The following is an 18,871-nucleotide window of genomic DNA, read 5'->3' as shown; positions in this document are numbered from 1 at the left end:
ACAACCTGATTCCCTTGTGTCTACCCCAGCGCTTAGAACAGTGCTCTGCACAGAGTAAGCGCTTAACAAATACCAACATTGTTATTATTATTATCCCCCTCATTCAGCTGGGAAGACTGATCAGAGTATCAGAATCCATAGCAGAGTCTGTGATTCCTCCCTTGAATAAAACAATCATTTCTGTAAATCTTTTGAAGATCATGGGAAGCCCAAAGCAAAACATGCGACCAGCAAAGTCTTTAGAAGAGGTGGGATTTGAAGAGGGGTTGGAACTTCAGGATGGAGGGGGAGGGCTCGGCTGTAGAGGTGTGCGGGGTGGGAATGAGGCTAGGAGGAAGGGATTGAGGATGTGGAATGGAGCGGTGGAGAGCTAAGGAAGCAATGTGCCCTAGTGGAAAGAGCACGGGCTTGGAAGTCAGGACCTGGGTTCTAATTCCGCTCTGACACTTTGCCTGCCGTGTGACCTCGGACGAGTCACTTCACTTCTCTGGGCCTCTGCCCGCAGCACTTGCGTATATATGTACATATCTATAATTCTATTTATATTAATGCCTGTTTACTTGTTTTATGTGTACATATCTATAATTCATCTATATTGATGGTATAGATGCCTATTTACTTGTTTTGATGTCTGTCTCCCCCGTTCTAGACTGCAAGCCCATTGTGCGCAGGGACGGTCTCTGTTGCTGAATTGTACTTTCCAAGCGCTTAGTACAGTGCCCTGCACACAGTAGGCGCTCAAAAAATACGATTGAATGAATATTCAGATTCAGTACGTTTTCTCTCCTACTGACTTTGAGCTGCATGTGGGACCTGATGATCTTGTTTCGACCCCAGCACTTAATGCAGTGTTTGGTACATAGGAAGCGCTTAACAAATGCCACAGTTATTACCCACTGCTGGGACTGGAGCAATGTGGCCTTAAATCCTCATTTCTCCTCCCCACCTTCCCCTCTCCACTTATTCACATTAATTTATTCATTCACTCAATGGTATTTATTGAGTGCTTGCTGTGTGCATGGGGGAGTACAGTACAATGGAGTCGGTAGACTTGTTCCTTGCCCACAACAAGCTGACAGTCCAGAGGGGGAGACAGGCATTCTATGAATATCAGCATTACCTCTTTTCTCCCTTTCTGCTGCTTCCTACATGCAAAGCACTGAATTCAAGATAAAATAAGCTAAATGAGCCAGGCACGGCCTTCGTCCAGAAAGTCTCAAAGCCTAATTAGGGGAGAGCGGACACGTAAAACACCATTATGAATATTAAGGGTAAATTAAAGGGGACGCTTCCCCTCTGAGCGTCGCGCCTGGAGAGTTTCCAGTCCTCTACCAGTCTCGGCAGAGGCCTGTCCATTCCATTCCTAGCTAGGGCAGTGGTTAGCGAGTGGAAGGCCATCGGCTACGAGTCCAAACTCAACCGCGCCGGGCAGCAGCGGCACGGGAGCGAGTCGAAGGCGGGGACTCGAGTTGACTGCGTGAAAGGCGACAGTGGTAAACCACTTCCCTATTTTTACCCAGAAACTGTACGGATCCACTACCGGAACGATTGCAGTGGGAGAGCGGGGTGTTGTGGGAGAGCTGTGTCCGTGGTGTCGCTATGGGTCGGAAACGACTCGACGGCATAAGACAAGAGGGGGTGCTGCCCTATGTTATGTAAATATTCTTAGAGTCTATTACTTCTCCTATCCCTAATCTATTTTAATGTCTGTCTCCCCCGTGTAGACGTTAAGCTTTTTGTGGACAAGGATCGTGTCTACCTACTGTTATACTTTCCCGAGCGCTTAGTATAGTGGTCCGCACACGGTAAACGCTCTATAAATGCCGTTGATTCGAGTCCTTGGTCCTCGGGGCTCTGGGGGTCATGGAATGGGCTTGAGAACTCGGCATTCCTCCCGCCGTCTCCCGTCCGCCGTTGCCAGCGGGACTCCTTTCCGGCAGGAGCAGGGAGAGGTGGGGTCCCTTCTAGCCGTTCTGAGGCTGTTGGGAAGAGTCAGCAGGAAGGAGCCCGAGGAACGTCCCATCCAGCGGGGATGGGCGCGGGGTGGAGTACAAGAAGAAGAAAAGCAGCGTCCATCCCTGCTTCTCCTGTTGTTGAATTGTTAGTCGGCCAGTCAATCATATTTATTGAGCACTGTACTAAGCGCTTGGGACAGTATAACAATAAACAGATACATTCCCTCCCCACAACGAGCTTACAGTCTAGAGGAGGGGGCAGACAGTAATATAAATAAATAAATTACAGATATGTACTTGAGTGCTGTGGGACTTGGCGGGGGTGAATAAAGGGAGCGAGTCAGGGTGACGCAGAAGGGAGTGGGAGAAGAGGAAAGCAGGGCTTAGTCAGGGAAGGCCCCTGGAGAAAGATGTGCCTTCGATAAGGCTTTGGTATTTTTGCGGCAGCTGCCTAGTTATTTCTTGTCTGTTCCCTCCCTTTAAGACAAGCTGTGGAGCCAAAGATTTGCTCTCTGAGTACCTTCCCCCCCGCCAATGCACACCTTCAGTACAGACTGTATCCCAAATGTCAAAAATGTTGATAATGATTCTCTGTATGCAAGCGTCCATCTGTTTGCAATGCTGCGAACTGCTTGTTCTCCCTTAGCCAACTGGAAAGTCAAAGCCAATTGGAAAGCAGGCATTTGCAAGTCCCAAGTTCCAGACGATTTTTTGTGGTTCTGAAGCGGGATGGGGTGGATTGGTCGGCTGCTCGGGTTTAAGCATTTAAGCTTGGCTTTTCGTTTGTAGGAGCGACGTTTCCAATTGTCCTTATCCAAATGAGAGCCAGGAGGCTTTCCTTTCTCTCCAAACACAGTGAACTATGGTACTCATGCAAATCTGGCCTTACTGCCCGATTGCAATATCGTTTACCATTGGGTTCAGTTTTGCTTTATTTTTGAGGACTTTAAAATTATAATAATGTTGGTATTTGTTAAGCGCTTACTATGTGCAGAGCACTGTTCTAAGCGCTGGGGGAGACACAGGGTCATCAGGTTGTCCCACTTGAGGCTCCCAGTTAATCCCCATTTTTACAGATGAGGTAACTGAGGCACAGAGAAGTTAAGTGACCTGCCCACAGTCACCCAGCTGACAAGTGGCAGAGAGGGGATTCGAACCCGTGACCTCTGACTCCAAAGCCCAGGCTCTTTTCACTGAGCCACGCCGCTTCTCATTATGATATGTGCATCTGGGGACAATCTCTGTACCACTTGGACTATCATCATCAGCGATGGTATTTACAAACTGTGGCCTTCGTTAAGTGCTTATTATGTGCCGAGCGCTGTTCTAAGCACTGGGGTAGATACAAGGTAATCGGGTTGGACACAGTCCCTATCCCACATGGGGCTCACAGTCTTAATCCCTATTTGACAGATGAGGTAACTGGGGCCCAGAGAAGTGAAGTGACTTGCCCAAGATCACACAGCAGACACGTGGCAGAGCCGGGATTAGAACCCACATCGTCGGACTCCCAGGCCCGTGCTCTTTCCACTAGACCATGCTGCTTCCCCTATTTATTAAACATTTACTGTGTGCAGAGCTCTGTACTGAGTGCGTGGGAGAGTACAAGCAGCGTGGCTCAGTGGAAAGAGCCCGGGCTTGGGAGTCAGAGTTCACGGGTTCGAATCCCGGCTCTGCCGCTTGCCAGCTGTGTGACTTTGAGCAAGTCACTTCACTTCTCTGTGCCTCAGTTCCCTCATCTGTAAAATGGGGATTAAAACTGTGAGCCCCACGTGGGACAACCTGATCGCCTCGTATCTCCCAGCGCTTAGAACAGTGCTTTGCACATAGTAAGCGCTTAACAAATACCACCATTTTTTACAATGGAGATGGTAGACACGTTCCCTGCCCACAGTGAGCTTACGGTCTAGAGGGCGAGACAGATTTTACGTAAACATCAGTACTATCTCCTGTCTCCCTTTTTGCCGCTGTTTACTTTGCGCGAAGCCTTGTACTCAGAGCTGGAGGGCAAGGTGAACGATTCCCCGCAGTCTTTGTCCACAGAATCTCAGGCCTAATTAGTGGAGGGCAGACACATAAAACACCACTAAGAATATTAAAGGTAAATTAAAGATAATAATGTTGGTATTTGCTAAGCGCTTACTATGTGCCGAGCGCCGTTCTAAGCGCTGGGAGAGATACAAGGAAATCAGGTTGTCCCCCGTGGGGCTCACAGTTTTAATCTCCATTTTACAGATGAGGTAACGGGGCCCAGAGAAATGAAGTGACTTGCCCACGGTCACACAGCTGACAAGTGGCAGAGCCGGAATTCGAACCTATGACCTCTGACTCCCAAGCCTGGACTCTTTCCACTGAGCCTCGCTGCTTCTCTAGATGGAACAACTCCGGTGAATTGGCATTTAAATCAGGAGCCAGAGTAGTAAATCGGAGACTTTCCCCACAGCTGGGTCTCTCAACTGAAGCCCCATTTTTCAGATGGGGAAGCTGAGGCCCAGGGAAGTTGGGCAGCTTGCCCAGGGTCACAGAGCAGGCAGGTGGCAGAGCTGGGATTGGAGGCCTCTGCTTTCCATCCCTTTTCCCTACTTACACTTTTAGATTGTTAGTACCCCCGCCCCTCCCCACCCTCAGTGGACTGTGTCTAATTTCCACCAGTGTATTCCCTTCCGGCATTTAGTACAGTCCTGGCGCATAGTAAACTGCTGTGTGACTTTGGACGAGTCATTTAACTTCTCCGGGCCTCAGTTCCCTCATCTGTAAAATGGGGATTAAGACTGTGAGCCCCACGTGGGACAACCTGATTGACTTGTATCTACCCCGGGGCTTAGAACAGTGGTTGGCACATAGTAAAGGCTTAACAAATACTATCATTATTATCATTATTATTATTATAAAGCGCTTAATAAATACTATTCAGTTGTATTTATTGAGTGTTTATGGATGCAAAGCACTGTACTAAACACTTGGGAGAGTAGAAGGTTAACAATAAACAGACACATTCCCTGCCCACAACCAGCTTGGAGTCTAGAGGAGGAGACAGACATTCTAGTGGAATAAGATAGGATAGTGAATAGGAATAAATAAATTACAGATCTAGGCTCCGCCACAACTCTCTTGTGTGACCTTTCATTCATTCATTCATTCATTCAATAGAATTTATTGAGTGCTTACTCTGTGCAGAGCACTGGACTAAGCGCTTGGGATGAACAGGTCGGCAACAGATAGAGACGGTCCCTGCCGTCTGACGGGCTCACGGTCTAATCGGGGGAGACGGACGGACGAGAACGAGGGCGATAAATAGAGTCGAGGGCAAGAACGTCTCGTAAAAACCGATGGCGACTAAATAGAATCGAGGCGATGTACAATTCATTAACAAAATAAATAGGGTAATGGAAATATATACAGTTGAGCGGACGAGTACAGTGCCGAGGGGATGGGAAGGGAGAGGGGGAGGAGCAGAGGGAAAGGGGGAAAAGAGGGTTTAGCTGCGGAGAGGTGAAGGGGGGGTGGTAGAGGGAGTAGAGGGAGAAGAGGAGCTCAGTCTGGGAAGGCCTCTCGGAGGAGGTGAGTTTTAAGTAGGGTTTCGAAGAGGGGAAGAGAATCAGTTTGGCGGAGGTGAGGAGGGAGGGCGTTCCGGGACCACGGGAGGACGTGACCCGGGGGTCGACGGCGGGATGGGCGAGACCGAGGGACAAGTCACTTTATTTCTCTGTGCCTCAGTTACCTCATCTGTAAAATGGAGATTGAGACGGGGAGTCCCATGTGGGACAGGGACCGTGTTCAACCTGATTTGCTTGTATCCATCCCAACATTTAATACAGTGCCTGGTACATAGTAAGCGCCTAACAAATACCATTATTATATTTACATAAGAGCTGTGTGGGGCTGGGACGGGGAGCGAATAAAGGGAGCAAGCCAGGGCGACATGGAATCTGGGCATCGAACTACTGAGCAGCCTGACGTCCTTGTTATTTGAAATCGGAGTTGCAGGAAAAATGCACGCTATACTATGGGAAGGTGACCTGTGCTAAAAATTCTTAGTATTATTATAACTGTGGACTCGCCAAATAATGGGAAATGAATAAAGCAGAAGAGTGAAATGACCTAGCCATTCCCCAGACCATAATAATAAGAAGAAGAATTATGGTACATCTTAAGGGCTTACTATGTGCCAAGCACTGTTCTGACCTCCAGGGTACATACGAGTTAATTGGAATCGAAATAGACACGAGAATAGATACGGAGGAAACATATTCCCTGTTCCACGTGGGGCTCACGCTCCTAATTCCCATCTCACAGATGAGGTAACTGAGGCCCAGAGAAGTTAAGTGACGTGCGCAAGTTCACACAGCGGACGTGACAGAGCCGGGATTAGAGCCCAGGTCCTTCTGACTCCCAGACCCGTGTTTTATCCACGAAGCCATGTTGCTTCTCTGTGAACTCTGTCTGAACACTGATGATGAACTCTGCTTCTAAACAGCCAAGGGGTAACTCACCCAGGGCTATCATTCATGGGAGTTCTGACCTTCTGCTTCAAGAAGCGGCCTGGCTCAGTGGAAAGAGCCCAGGCTTGGGAGTCAGAGTTCATGGGTTCGAATCCCGGCTCTGCCCCTTGTCGGCTGTGTGACTGTGGGCAAGTCACTTCACTTCTCTGGGCCTCAGTTCCCTCATCTGGAAAATGGGGATCAACTGTGAGTCTCACGTGGGACAACCTGATTGCCCTGTATCTACCCCAGCGCTTAGAACAGTGCTCTGCACATAGCGCTTAACAAATACCATCATTATTGAATTCTCTGGGGTCTCAGCCCCTCGGGTTCCCAAGAAACTGGGCATATCCTCTTTAAGGTTCTAATCCTGGCTCAGCCACTTGGGCAAGTCACTTTACTTCTCTGCACCTCAGTTTCCTTAATGGCAAAAAGGGGATTCAGAAGTCGTTCTCCCGCCTACTTTTTTTTAATGGTATTCGTTAAGCATTTACTATGTTCCAGGCACTTCAGCGCTGGGGTAGATACACGATAATCATCTTGGATGAACCCAGTCTCTGTCCCACATGGGGCTCACAGTCTCAATCCCCACTTTACAGTTGAGGTAACTGAGGCACAAAGAAGAGAAGTGACTTGCCCAAGGTCACATAGCAGACAAGCGGCAGAGCCGGGGTTCGAACCCAGGTCTGTCTGACTCCCAGGCCCGTGCTCTATCCACTAGGCCGTGGCTGCTTTTCAGTCTATTTAAACTGTGAGCCTTGTGAGGGACGGGGATAGCGTCTGCCCCGGTTAACTTGTATCTACCCCAGTGTTTAGAGCAGTGTTTGACACACAGTAAGTGCTTAACAAATGCCATGAAAAAAAAATCCAGATTCCAGCCAAGCTGTGGCCTCTGGATTCCCCATGGCGCGCTCTGTCCGGCGATTAAGCTTCTCTAACGGTAGTAACTCAAATGAGTCATTTTGGCACAGGGAACTTGATTTCAACCCAGGAACCGAACTTGTTGTTTCCTGCCGATAATGCGAGTGGCAATTAGACCCAGCACCAGTAGCCCCGGAGACGATGCTAGAAATGTCTCGTTGGATTTGTCAGGGAGAAAAATCTACTCTGAAATCACTCCCCCCTTTATCTCAGTCGGAGACTTTGGAGGCAGTGGACGCTGACTTGCCCGTGAGGAAATGGGCCACCCCGGGATATTTTCATCCCGCCTTTCCAGCAGCGCCGTGCTCACAGTTTACAGTGGCAAGATGTGACATTGTGGATCGAGCACTGAACCTGGGAGTCAGAAGGTCATGAGTTCTAATCCCAGTTCCGCCACTTAATAATGATAATTTTGGTATTTGTTAAGCACTTACTAGGTGCCAAGCACCGTTCTAACCGCTGGGCAGGTACGAGGTGAACAGGTCGTCCCACCTGGGGCTCGCAGTCTTAATCTCCATTTGACAGATGAGGCAACTGAGGCACAGAGAAGGTAAGTGACTTGCCCAAAGTCACGCAGCTGATAAGTGGCGGAGCCGGGATCAGAACCTACGACCTCTGACTCCCAAGCCGGGGCTCTTTCCACTGAGCCACGCTGCTTCACTTGTCTGCTGCGTGACCTCGGGCAAGTCACTTCTCTGTGCCTCGGTTCCATCGTCTGTCAAATGGGGATGGAGACTGTGAGCCCCACGTGGGATTTGCTTGTATCTATCCCAGCACTTAGTACAGTGCCAGGCACGTAGAAAGCACTTAACAAATACCACAGTTATTATTGTTGTTACTGTTATCATTCACCCTCCCAGGAGCCGGGACAAAATTGTCTGGTCCTGAACGAGTCGTTGGCCCGGTTGATCCAACATTAAGCTGACTTTGGAAACTCAGATCCTTCGTGGACACGGTCTCCGACTCCCGGCCTTCCTCCTTTAGATCGTAGGCTCCTCGAAGAAGAGCCCGGGCCAACAGTCTGCCCACGGTGTGGAATTGCTGCTTCGACGCTTGGCGGCGGTTGTCGAGTTGGATCTTCTGTTATCTCCAGATCCCGAGTCCGGAGTTAAAATGACTTTCCGGAGGAATTGCCGGACCAATTAGAATTCAGATAATGATCCGTCTATTTAATGTGCCATCAGATAATATGCCATCTAGAAACTAACATCTCTTGTCTCTTCCCTCCCATCCCGGACCTTTTTGTTGTTGTTTTATTTTATGGTACTTGTTAAACGCTCACTAAGTGCTGATTAAGCACTGTACTAAGTGCTGGGGTAGATACAAGCTAATCAGGTTGGATACTGTTCCTGTACCTCGTGGGGCTCACGCTCTTAATCCCCATTTTACAGACGAGGTCACTAAGGCCCAGAAAAGTGAAGTGACTTGTCCAAGTTCACACAGATAAGTGGTGGGAGTCAGGATTAGAACCCAAGTTCTCTGACTCCCAGGCCCGGGCTCTTTCCACGAGGCCACACTGCTTCTCCCCTTTCCATAGTTTCCTTTTCATTTCTTGCCCCATCGTTCTTCCCGATCGTCTCCCAGCCAGCAGAATACCAAATGGCGCTTTTCCCTACCTCACAGGCATGCTTTCTTAACGTTACCGAGTCCTTATGTTCTGCAGGTCACTGTATTGGGCTCTTTCTGGGTAGTGTGTGAGAAACGGCATGCCTTAGTAGAAAGGGCATGGGTTTGGGAGTCAGAGGTCATGGGTTCTAATCCCACCTCTGCCATTCGTCTGCTGTGTGACTTTGGAAAAGTCACTTAACTTCTCTGTGCCTCGGTTACCTCAGCTGTAAAATGGGGATTAAGCCTGGGAGCCCCATGTGGGACAACCTGACAACCTTGTATCTCCCCCGGCACTTAGAACAGTGCTTGGCACATAGTTAGTGCTTAACAAGTACCATCATCATCTCTGGGTACCCTGTGGGCTGCTGTACTGGATGTTTGGAAGTGTGCAATTAAAGTGGACAGTGCTCGGCACATAGTAAGTACTTTACAAATGCCATTATTATTATTATTGTTATTATTATTATTATTATACAACATGGCCCCTACCCACAGGGGGTTTACAGTCTACCAGATCAGTAGTTCAATAACACGGGGCTAAAAGTCACCTGGATTTTCTTTCCGGGGACCTTTCGGACCAGGATTTTACTGTCTACTTCTCACATTTCCGGGTGAGTTGGGAGTTCAACTGTAAACTCACTGTGGACCCGGAACGTGTCTGGTAGTTCTGTTGTACTCTCCCAAGTGGTTAGTACAGTGCTCTGTACATAGAAGGAGCTCAATAGATACCGCTGGCTGATTGATTGAAAAAACCACGGTGTGGACTCCCCATCTTTATGGGCCAGCCATTTATATTAATGTCCGTCTCCCCCTCTGGACTGTCAGTTTGCTGTGGGCAGGAAACGTGGTTGTTATTTTGGACCCTCTCAAGTGCTTAGTGAAGCGCTCTACACACGGCAGTCAATAAACACCACTGACTGATTTAGCTACCCAGAGGTTTGGCTGGCTCGGGTACAATTTACAGGAGATGAGTTAAATAATACTGGTATACACGAATACCATTACCTTCAAGTTCATTAAGTGATTTAGTAGGGGCCAAATCCCGCCAGGTGTGCTCCATTGTCCAGACACACACTCAATCCCACCTTTTCCAGGGTGAGCCGGGGTTTAAGTCCAATCCGCCCTCTGGTTCACTTAGCCCAGGGCTCAGTGGGGGAGCAATTAACACCTTCGGCGGTGGGTGATGCCCTCACATTCGGCTCCTTCTCGCCCGTCCCGCCGCCGACCCCTGGCCCACGTCCTCCCTGGCCTGGAACGCCCTCCCTCTTCACATCCGCCAAACTAGCACACTTCCCCCCTTCGAAGGCCTACTGAAAGCCCACCTCCTCCAGGAGGCCTTCCCCCAACTAATTCCCCTTTTCCTCTGCCGCTCCCCCCCCCACCACGTCGCCCCGACTCCCTCCCTCTGCTCTACCCCCTCCCCGTCCCACAGCACTTGTGTATGTATGAATAATTATCATTCTATTTATTTTTACTACTGATGTGTATTTATCTATAATTCTATTTATTTATAATGATGCTACTGGCGCCTGTTTACTTGTTTTGATGTCTGTCTCCCCCCTTCTAGACTGCGAGCCAGTTGTTGGGTAGGGATCGTCTCTATCTGTTGCTAAAGTGTGCTTTCCCAGCGCTTTGTACAGTGCTCTGCACACAGTAAGTGCTCAATAAATACGATTGAACGAATGAATGAGTGGGTGGCTGGATGGATCGATGAATGAATGAATAGCTAACGGAGCCAGAAAGCAGGCCTCGGTTCTGTAATAGCTATCGTGGAGCTCCTGACAACCGATGAAAGGAGCAGCTATTTGTCTGTTACAATTAATCAGTGATAATAATAATAATGGCAATAGTGCTTGTTAAACACATACTATGCGCCAGACACCGTTTGAAGTGCTGGGGTAGATACAAGTTAATCAGGTTGGACACAGTCCCTGTCCCACATGGGATTCCCTTTCTAAGTAGGAGGGAGTAAGAGTGAATTCCCATTTTAAAGATGAGGTAACTGAGGCCCAGAGAAGTCACGTGACTTGCTCAGGGTCATGCAGCAGACTCGGCAGAGCCAGGATCAGAACCCAGGTCCCCTCACTCCCAGGCCCGTGCTCTTTCCACTAGGCCACTCTCATCATCTTTATTGAGTATCTACTCTTTGCAGAGCACTGTATTAAACACGGGGAAGGTCAGAATAGCATTCGTTGACCTGATTCCTGCCTTCAAGGAGTTTCTAATAATCATTCTGGTACTTGTTAAGCGCTTACTATTTGCCAACACTGTTCTAACCGCTGGGGTTGGACACAGTCCCTGCCCCACATGGGGCTCAGACCTTTAATCCCCATTTTACAGGTGAGGTAACCGAGGCCCAGAGAAGTCAAGTGATTTGATGATGATGATATTTGTTAAGCGCTTACTATGTGCAAAGCACCGTTCTAAGCGCTGGGGAGATACAAGGTGATCAGGTTGTCCCCCGTGGGGCTCACAGTCTTCATCCCCATTTTCCAGATGAGGTCACTGAGGCCCCGAGATGCGAAGCGACTCGCCCGAAGTCACCCAGCTGACAAGCGGCGGAGCCGGGATTTGAACCCATGACCTCTGACTCCCAAGCCCCTGCCCTTTCCACTGAGCCACGCTGCTTCTGCCCAAGGTCACCCAGCAGACACGTGGAGAAGCCGGGATTAGAACCCAGGTCCTTCCGACTCCCAGGCCGGTGTTCTCTCCACTAAGCCACGCCGCTCCAGCTGGGGAGTGAGGCGGGGATCCCCCGGACTCCATCGGGAGAGCCAGGACTGGCTCCAGTTGGGGATTTGCGCCTCGTAGCTTCTTCCAGCTGTGTTGCACCGCTCCTGAGATGGCCGTGGACTAGTCGGGGGTGACCCGGTGAGAAATCTTCACCCCCACTTGATGCTGGCACAATCCAGCGCTGCATCAGAGAGCGGCAGCGGGGCCTAGTGGAAAGAGCACAGGCCCAGGGCTCAGAAGACCTGGCATCTGATCCCGGCTCTGCCATTCGTGCTGGGCGACCTTGGGTAAGTCAAACACTTCGGTCAAATTTACTGAACGCTAACTGTGTGCAGGGCACTGTACTAAGCACTGGGCAAAGTACGATATGACAGAGTTGCGAGACACGTTCCCTGCCCACAGCGGGCTTCCGGTCTAAGTCGCTTAACGTCTCTGTACCGCAGTTACCTGATCTGGAAAATGGGGATTAAAGTTGTGAGCCCCGTGTGGGACACGGACCGTGTCCAACCTGATTAGCTTCTATCTACCCCAGCGCTTAGTAGAGTGCCTGGCACGTAAGTGCTTAACGAATACCATTTTTTTCAAAAGGAAGCAGTTTTATAAAATCAGTGGCATTTATTGAGTGCATCGCGGGTTGAGATCAGCGAGGCTCAGTGGAAAGAGTCCGGGCTTGGGAGTCAGAGTTCATGGGTTCGACTTCCGGCTCTGCCACTTGTCAGCTGTGTGACTGTGGGCGAGTCACTTCACTTCTCTGCGCCTCAGTTCCCTCATCTGTAAAATGGGGATGAACTGTGAGCCTCACGTGGGACAACCTGATTATCCTGTATCTACCCCAGCGCTTAGAACAGTACTCTGCACATAGTAAGCGCTTAACAAATACCAACATTTTTATCGGTGTACTTGGGAGAGCACAATACTCTAGAGTTGATAGACACAATCCATCTCCTCAAGGAGCTTCAGACTAGAGGGGGAGAGAGGTATTAAAATTCGTGACTGATGGAGGAAATGGTGGATTGGCGCGTGAGGATATGTATATTAATGCTGGGGAGCTGGGGTGGATATCAAGCGCTCTCAGTCACGGGTTCTAATCCCGGCTGCGCCACTTGTCTGCTGTGTGACCTTGGGCAAATTGCTTCACTTCTCTGGGCCTCAGTTCCCTCATCTGTAAAATGGGGATTGAGACTGTGAGCCCCATGTGGGACAGGGTCTCTGTCCAAACCAATTAGCTTGTACCCACCCTCCCATTTAATACAGTGTCTGGCACATAGTAAGTGCTTAACAAATACCAAAGTAATAATGAAATAATAATAATAATGATGATGATTAAAGGGCATGGAACCAAGTGCCCTGGCGACGCAGACTGGAGGGGGAATAAGTGTGAGGAGTGAGAGATTCCCTCTCCCAACCTTCCCACAAGCCGGCAGAGAGTTGGGAGAGGCCACGCAAACCATTAACTCCGTCTCCAACACCGTCCAAGCGGTTTACGCCTTTCGCTGTTATCCTGGGGTACTTTCATTTTCCGACCCGGCCGAAGGACAAGTACAATAGGGGAACAGATTCCCAACTCGTGCCATAAATTCTTAATCACGCATCAGCCAGTGGAAAAGAACAGCTATCTGATGTCCCGCGCAGAAGAAAAGCAAGCGCGGAGAGGAAGGAAGCACTCAAGGTTTTCAGACGACGTGTACGAGGAAACGGCTCCGGGCCATTGCTGGATCCAGTGCTCTGCCCGTTGGGTCTCTGAATGTAATGAATCGATTCCTGTTTGTGTCATCGTGGAGCTGTGATAAGGAATAACAAATAACTGCTTTTCCTTTGACTCCTGCCATCCCGTAGTGCCAACGTAAATACAAGCCCCAAAATGTTTTTCCCGAGGCCAAATTCAATGCAGTAAATTAATCTCCTCTTTCTCCTCCATCCATGCTCTCTGGAAGAATTTTTTGGCTTTTTTTAAATTTGAGGTTCTCCGCCCTGCCCAAAAGGAATGTTAGATGTTCAGGTTCCAGGTACCTCTCCATTATGAGATCTAATGTTTAGAAGTGCTCAATCAATACCACTGGTTGATCGATTGAGAGAATGGGGCCGGAGAGATTTTTTTTTTTTCCTCCCGTGGTGTAGGTCCTTTCACAACGTCGATTTGCCAGTTAAGTTGTGTCTCGACCCCTTGTGCTGCAGGTTGCCCTCTCTCTTCAAAGTCCTCCTAAAACCTCACCTCTTCCCACAGGCCTGGGAGTCAGATGAACCTGAGTTCTAGTCCCGGCTCTGCCACTTGTCTGCCGTGACCTTGGGCAAGTCACTTCAGTTCTCGGTGGCTTAGTTACCTCACCTGAAAATGGGGATTAAGACTGTGAGCCCCATGTAGGACCCGGACTGTGTCCAATCTGATTAGCTTATATCTACCCCAGCACTTAGTACGTATTACCTGGCACATGGTGCTTAACAAATACCATTAATAAACCCCCCGCCCCGCTACAAATTAAGCCCTTTATTTCCCTTATCGCCCCCCGACATCCCTCATTAACTATGCACTTGGCTATGTACCCCTTAAGCACTTTGATTCCCACCTCAGCCCATTTATGTAAACTTCCTTATATGCTACTAATTTATTTTAATGTCCGTCTCCCCATGTAGACTCTAAGTTCCTTTTGGGGAGGGATCATATCTGCCATTCTTATATTGTACAGTTGTAATAATAAAACTAATTATGGTATTTGTTAAGTTTACTACTTGCCAAATACTGTGTTAAGCGCTGGAGTAGATACAAGATATTTAGGTCAGACCCCCTCCTTGTCCCACATGGGGCTCACAGACTTGAGGGAGGAGGATTAAATCCCCATTTAAAGATGAGGCAACTGAGGCGCGGAGAAAATAAGTGACTTGTGCAAGGGAAGCAGAGCGGTCTAGTAGATAGAGCACGGGCCTGGGAGTCAGAGGACCTGGATTCTAATCCCGGCCCCACAATCTGCTTGATGAGAGTCCTTGGACAAATCACTTACCTTCTCTATGCCTCAGTTACCTCATCCATAAAATGAGGATTAATACGGTGAGCCGCATATGGAATATGGACTGTATCCAACCTGATTAGGGGGTATCTACCCACCTGGAACATAGTAGGTGCTTAAAAAATACCATTACAAAAAAAAAGGTGATCTTAATAAGGTTTTGAAAGTGGGGAGTGCTGGCCTGGTATATTTGGAGGGGGAGGGAATTCCAGGCCAGAAGGAGGGCGTAATAAAGGGGTCGGTGGAGAGATAGAAAAGATCGAGACGCAGTGGCACGTTGGTGTTAGAGGAACAGAGAGTGCGGGCTGGGATCTAAGTAGGAAATCAATGAGTTTAGGCAGGAGGAGGTGAGCTGATCTAGTCCTTTAAAGCCCCCCGGTAAGGAGTTTCTGTTTAATGTGGAGGTGGATGGGCAACCACTGGAAGTTCTCGAGGAGTGGGGTGACATGGACTGAAAGCCTGTTTTAGAAAAATGCTCCAGGCAGCAGAGTGAAGTGTGGACGGACTGGAGTGGGGAGAGAAAGGCAGGAGGCTGGAAGGTCAGCAAGGAGGCAGGATAAGTGATTGGATCAGTGTAGAAGCAGTTTGCGGTGGATACGAGTTAATCAGGTCGGACTCAATCTCTGTCTCAGATGGGGTTTACAGTCACTTGCCTGCTGTGGGATCTTGGGTGAGTAACTTCACTTCTCTGAGCCTCAGTTTTCTCATGGGGATTCCACACCTTTTCTTTTAATGGTACCCGTTAACCGCTTACTAAGTGTCAGGCACTTTACTGAATGCTGGGGTAGATACGAGATGAATCAGGTTGGACACGGTCCACGTCCCGCTTTGGAGCTCGCAGTCTTAATCCACATTTTGCAGGTGAGGTAACTGAGGGAGAGAGAAGTTAGTGACTTTCCCAAGGTCACACGGCAGGCGGGTTTCGGTGCCGGGATTAGAACCCAGGTTCTCCCTCCTGCTTAGACTGGGAGCCCCGTGTGGGACAGGAATCGTATTCGACCTAATTTCCTTGTATCCACCCCGGTGCTTAGTCAGTGGTATTTACTGAGCAGTTACTATGTGCAGGGCACTGTATTAAGTGCTTTAGGAGAGTACAATGCAACCGAATCGGCTGATTCTGTTGTAGCTCACAGTCTAGTACAGTGCTGTACAGTGTAAATATGTTAGGTCTTTATACATATTATTATTATTATTATGATAAAAGAAGAGAAATGGCTAACTTCTGGGAAGAAGTCCTACCCTGGACTCCACTGGGGACATTTGCTACCCCTTTGGAAAGGGAAGAAAGCCTAGAACGAAACAGTAAGCACTCCATAAATACCACTGATCGATTTGCTTCACCTTTCCTTATCCGAGAAGCGGCGTGGCCTAGTGGGTAGAGCACGGGCCCGGGAGTCAGAAAGTCATGAGCTCTAACCCGGCTCTGCCACTTGTCTGCTGTGTGAACTTGGGCAAGTCGCTTCGCTTCTCTGTGCCTTCGTTACCTCATCTGTAAAATGGGGATTAAGATTGTGAGCTCCACGTGGGTCGGGGACTGTGTCCGACCTGATTTACTTGGATCCACTCGGGGGCTTAGTATAATGCCTGGCACATAGTAGGTACTTAAATACCTTAATTATTATTATATGTCTGTCCCTCCTTCCCTGTCCTCTCTTATTCTTAGACGGTGAGCTTCTTGAGGGCTGGAGATTGTGTCTAATATTTTTTTTCTCTTTGCTTGGTTCCGTGCTCTGTACACTGTAAACAATAAATACCATTACTTTTTCAGCTACTATTACAGGGTTTAGAGAACTAGCACAGAGGACACGGCCTCCAGGACATTGGCTGGGATCCAAGGGACAACTAAGTGTGTGTGTGTTCAGGGAGGGGGACAGTAAACATGGAGGAGGGGCAGTAAGAATAATAATAATGACGGTATTTGTTAAGTGCTTACCATGTGCCAAGCACCGTTCTAAGCACTGGGATAGTTACAAGGTAATCAGGTCGTCCCAAGTGGAGCTCACAGTCTTCCCCTCCATTTTCCAGATGAGGTAACTGAGGCGCAGATAAATCAGATAAATTCAGTGACTTGCCCACAGTCACACAGCTGACAAGAGGCGGAGCCAGGATTAGAACGGCGTGGCTCAACGGAAAGAGCACGGGCTTGGGAGTCAGCGGTCATGGGTTCTAATCCCGGCTCTTCCACTTATCAGCTGTGTGACTTTGGGCAAGTTACTTAACTTCTCTACGCCTCAGTTACCTCATCTGAAAAACGGAGATTAAGACTGTGAGCCCCACGTGGGACAACCCGATTACCTTGTATCTACCCAGAGCTTAGAACAGTGCTTGGCACCTAGTAAGTGCTTAACAAATACCAAAATTTTTATTATTATTATTATTAGAACCCATGCCCTGTGACTCCCAAGCCCGTGCTCTTGCCACTAAACCAGGCTGCTTGCGTGGCTTAGTGAGCGTGGAGAGGAAGTGGCAGGGCTACCTGCAGAATCACAGTTGTGCTCTTCATTTAGCACTAGTGTGTGCCAAGCAATGTTCTCAGTAGTGGGGTTTCAATCAAGCAGTGGTTATTTACTGAGGGCAGAACACTGTAGTAATAATGTTGGTATTTGTTAAGCGCTTACTACGTGCAGAGCACAGTTCTAAGCGCTGGGGTAGATACAGGGGAATGCGTTTGTCCCATGTGAGGCTCACAGTCTTCATCCCCATTTTACAGATGAGGGAACTGAGGCACAGAGAAGTGAAGCGACTTGCCCACAGTCAGCTGACAAGGGGCAGAGTCTGGATATGAACCCATGACCTCTGACTCCTAAGCCCGGGCTCCTTCCACTGAGCCACGCTGCTCTTGGGAGAGTACAATATGAAAGAATCGGTAGAGGTGTTCCCTACCCTTAAGGAGGTTACGTCTCGAGGATGAGCTTAAGGTCCTAGAGGGTAGATACAAGATAATCAGGTTGGGGTTCACAAGCTGTGTAGGAGAAGAGGTATTGAATCCCCATTTTACCGATGAGGCACAGAGAAGTTAAGTGTCTCGCCTAAGGTCAGTGGCAGAGCCAGGATTAGAAGCCAGGTTCCCTAATTCCCAGGTCTGTACTTTTCCACTAGGCCAGGCTGCTCCCCGGGAATAAGGGAAGGGTCCTCGTAGAGGGTTGCCGGTCCTCGTGGGCCCGTGGCTTTGGAACTCCGCACCGCCACTCGGCACGGTGAATTTCCTGGTTCGGTGACCTTCGACTCTTGGAGGGAGGAGTCAGGCAGCGGAGGCGGCAAGAGGAGGTACCCACCGGATCACGTCGGCATCCCTCTGGCTAGCGGAGACTGGGTCAGTGACCAGGAGCCAGCGTCGCTTCCAACGGGGAGTTGAAGGGAGAGGGGGCAGGTGGGAATTGCCATCGGCCGATCTTCTGGCCGAGTTCATTTCAAGACGGTCAAGGACGGGAAGGTTCGAGGCCCCTTGGTGATCATCGGGAGCCTGGGTTCGTATGGGGAGTGGGGAGATGGGAAGCCCCTTCTCCGAGAGGTTGGAAAAGGACAATGGGAAACTAGCTTTCCCAGTCGGCCTTGAGAAGGACGGTCGATGTTGTTGCCCTTACAGTAGCCAAATCTGGGTTCCTGTCGTGAGCCGGCGAGGGCGCAGGCGGATAAATTGGAACCGGGCCCTTTGAGTCTGATCCACTTAAAAGTTTCCACTGGGTCTGGGTCCTGTGTGCGAGATAAAAGGGCGACTTCAAAGATGGAGATTTTTCTCGATTTTGGCATTCCCCGGCCCCGACTGTTTTGTTTATGAAGTCCTTGGTTACGGCCTGGGGTTTTTACGCAGGATACCGTCTTGCAGTGGAAACTTGCACATGTTGTACGGCATCTAAAAGGGGAGAAAAACCCCCCACTAAATCCTCTGTTTACCTTAAGCTGCAATATATTAAAAAAGGGGGATTTTAAGATAAGTAAGCGTGTGTGTGTGTGTGTGTTTGTGTGTGTGTCCCGAGGGGTGGATAGGTCACAATGAACTCTTTTTCTTCCAAGGAAAATTGAGACAAATGCTTTGACTTTGACTAGAGGAAATATTTTGACCCTAGTTCCAGGGAAATAATAGGCCATTAGACAAAAGGCTTTTATCAGCAGGAACCTCAGCTGGCCAAGACAATAACTCCTCTTCTAGAAACTTTATTTCTGACCTCTG

The 18,871-nt window shown here is 49.1% G+C and overlaps 1 long non-coding RNA gene across 1 annotated transcript; it reads right to left on the bottom strand.

The window, feature by feature from the left end:
* Positions 1–13,255: 13,255 nt before the first annotated feature.
* Positions 13,256–18,483, bottom strand: LOC114811024. The gene is made up of 2 exons (XR_003758702.1): positions 17,976–18,483; positions 13,256–13,479 (listed from the first exon to the last, which is right to left on the bottom strand). It is a non-coding gene; the product is annotated as an uncharacterized LOC114811024 (long non-coding RNA).
* Positions 18,484–18,871: the final 388 nt, after the last annotated feature.

Source organism: Ornithorhynchus anatinus, chromosome 4, assembly GCF_004115215.2.
Source record: "Ornithorhynchus anatinus isolate Pmale09 chromosome 4, mOrnAna1.pri.v4, whole genome shotgun sequence".
In the NCBI taxonomy this organism is placed as follows: domain Eukaryota; kingdom Metazoa; phylum Chordata; class Mammalia; order Monotremata; family Ornithorhynchidae; genus Ornithorhynchus; species Ornithorhynchus anatinus.
The sequence above is the reverse complement of the archived record's forward strand: the minus strand, read 5'-3'. Positions and strand labels throughout refer to the sequence as shown.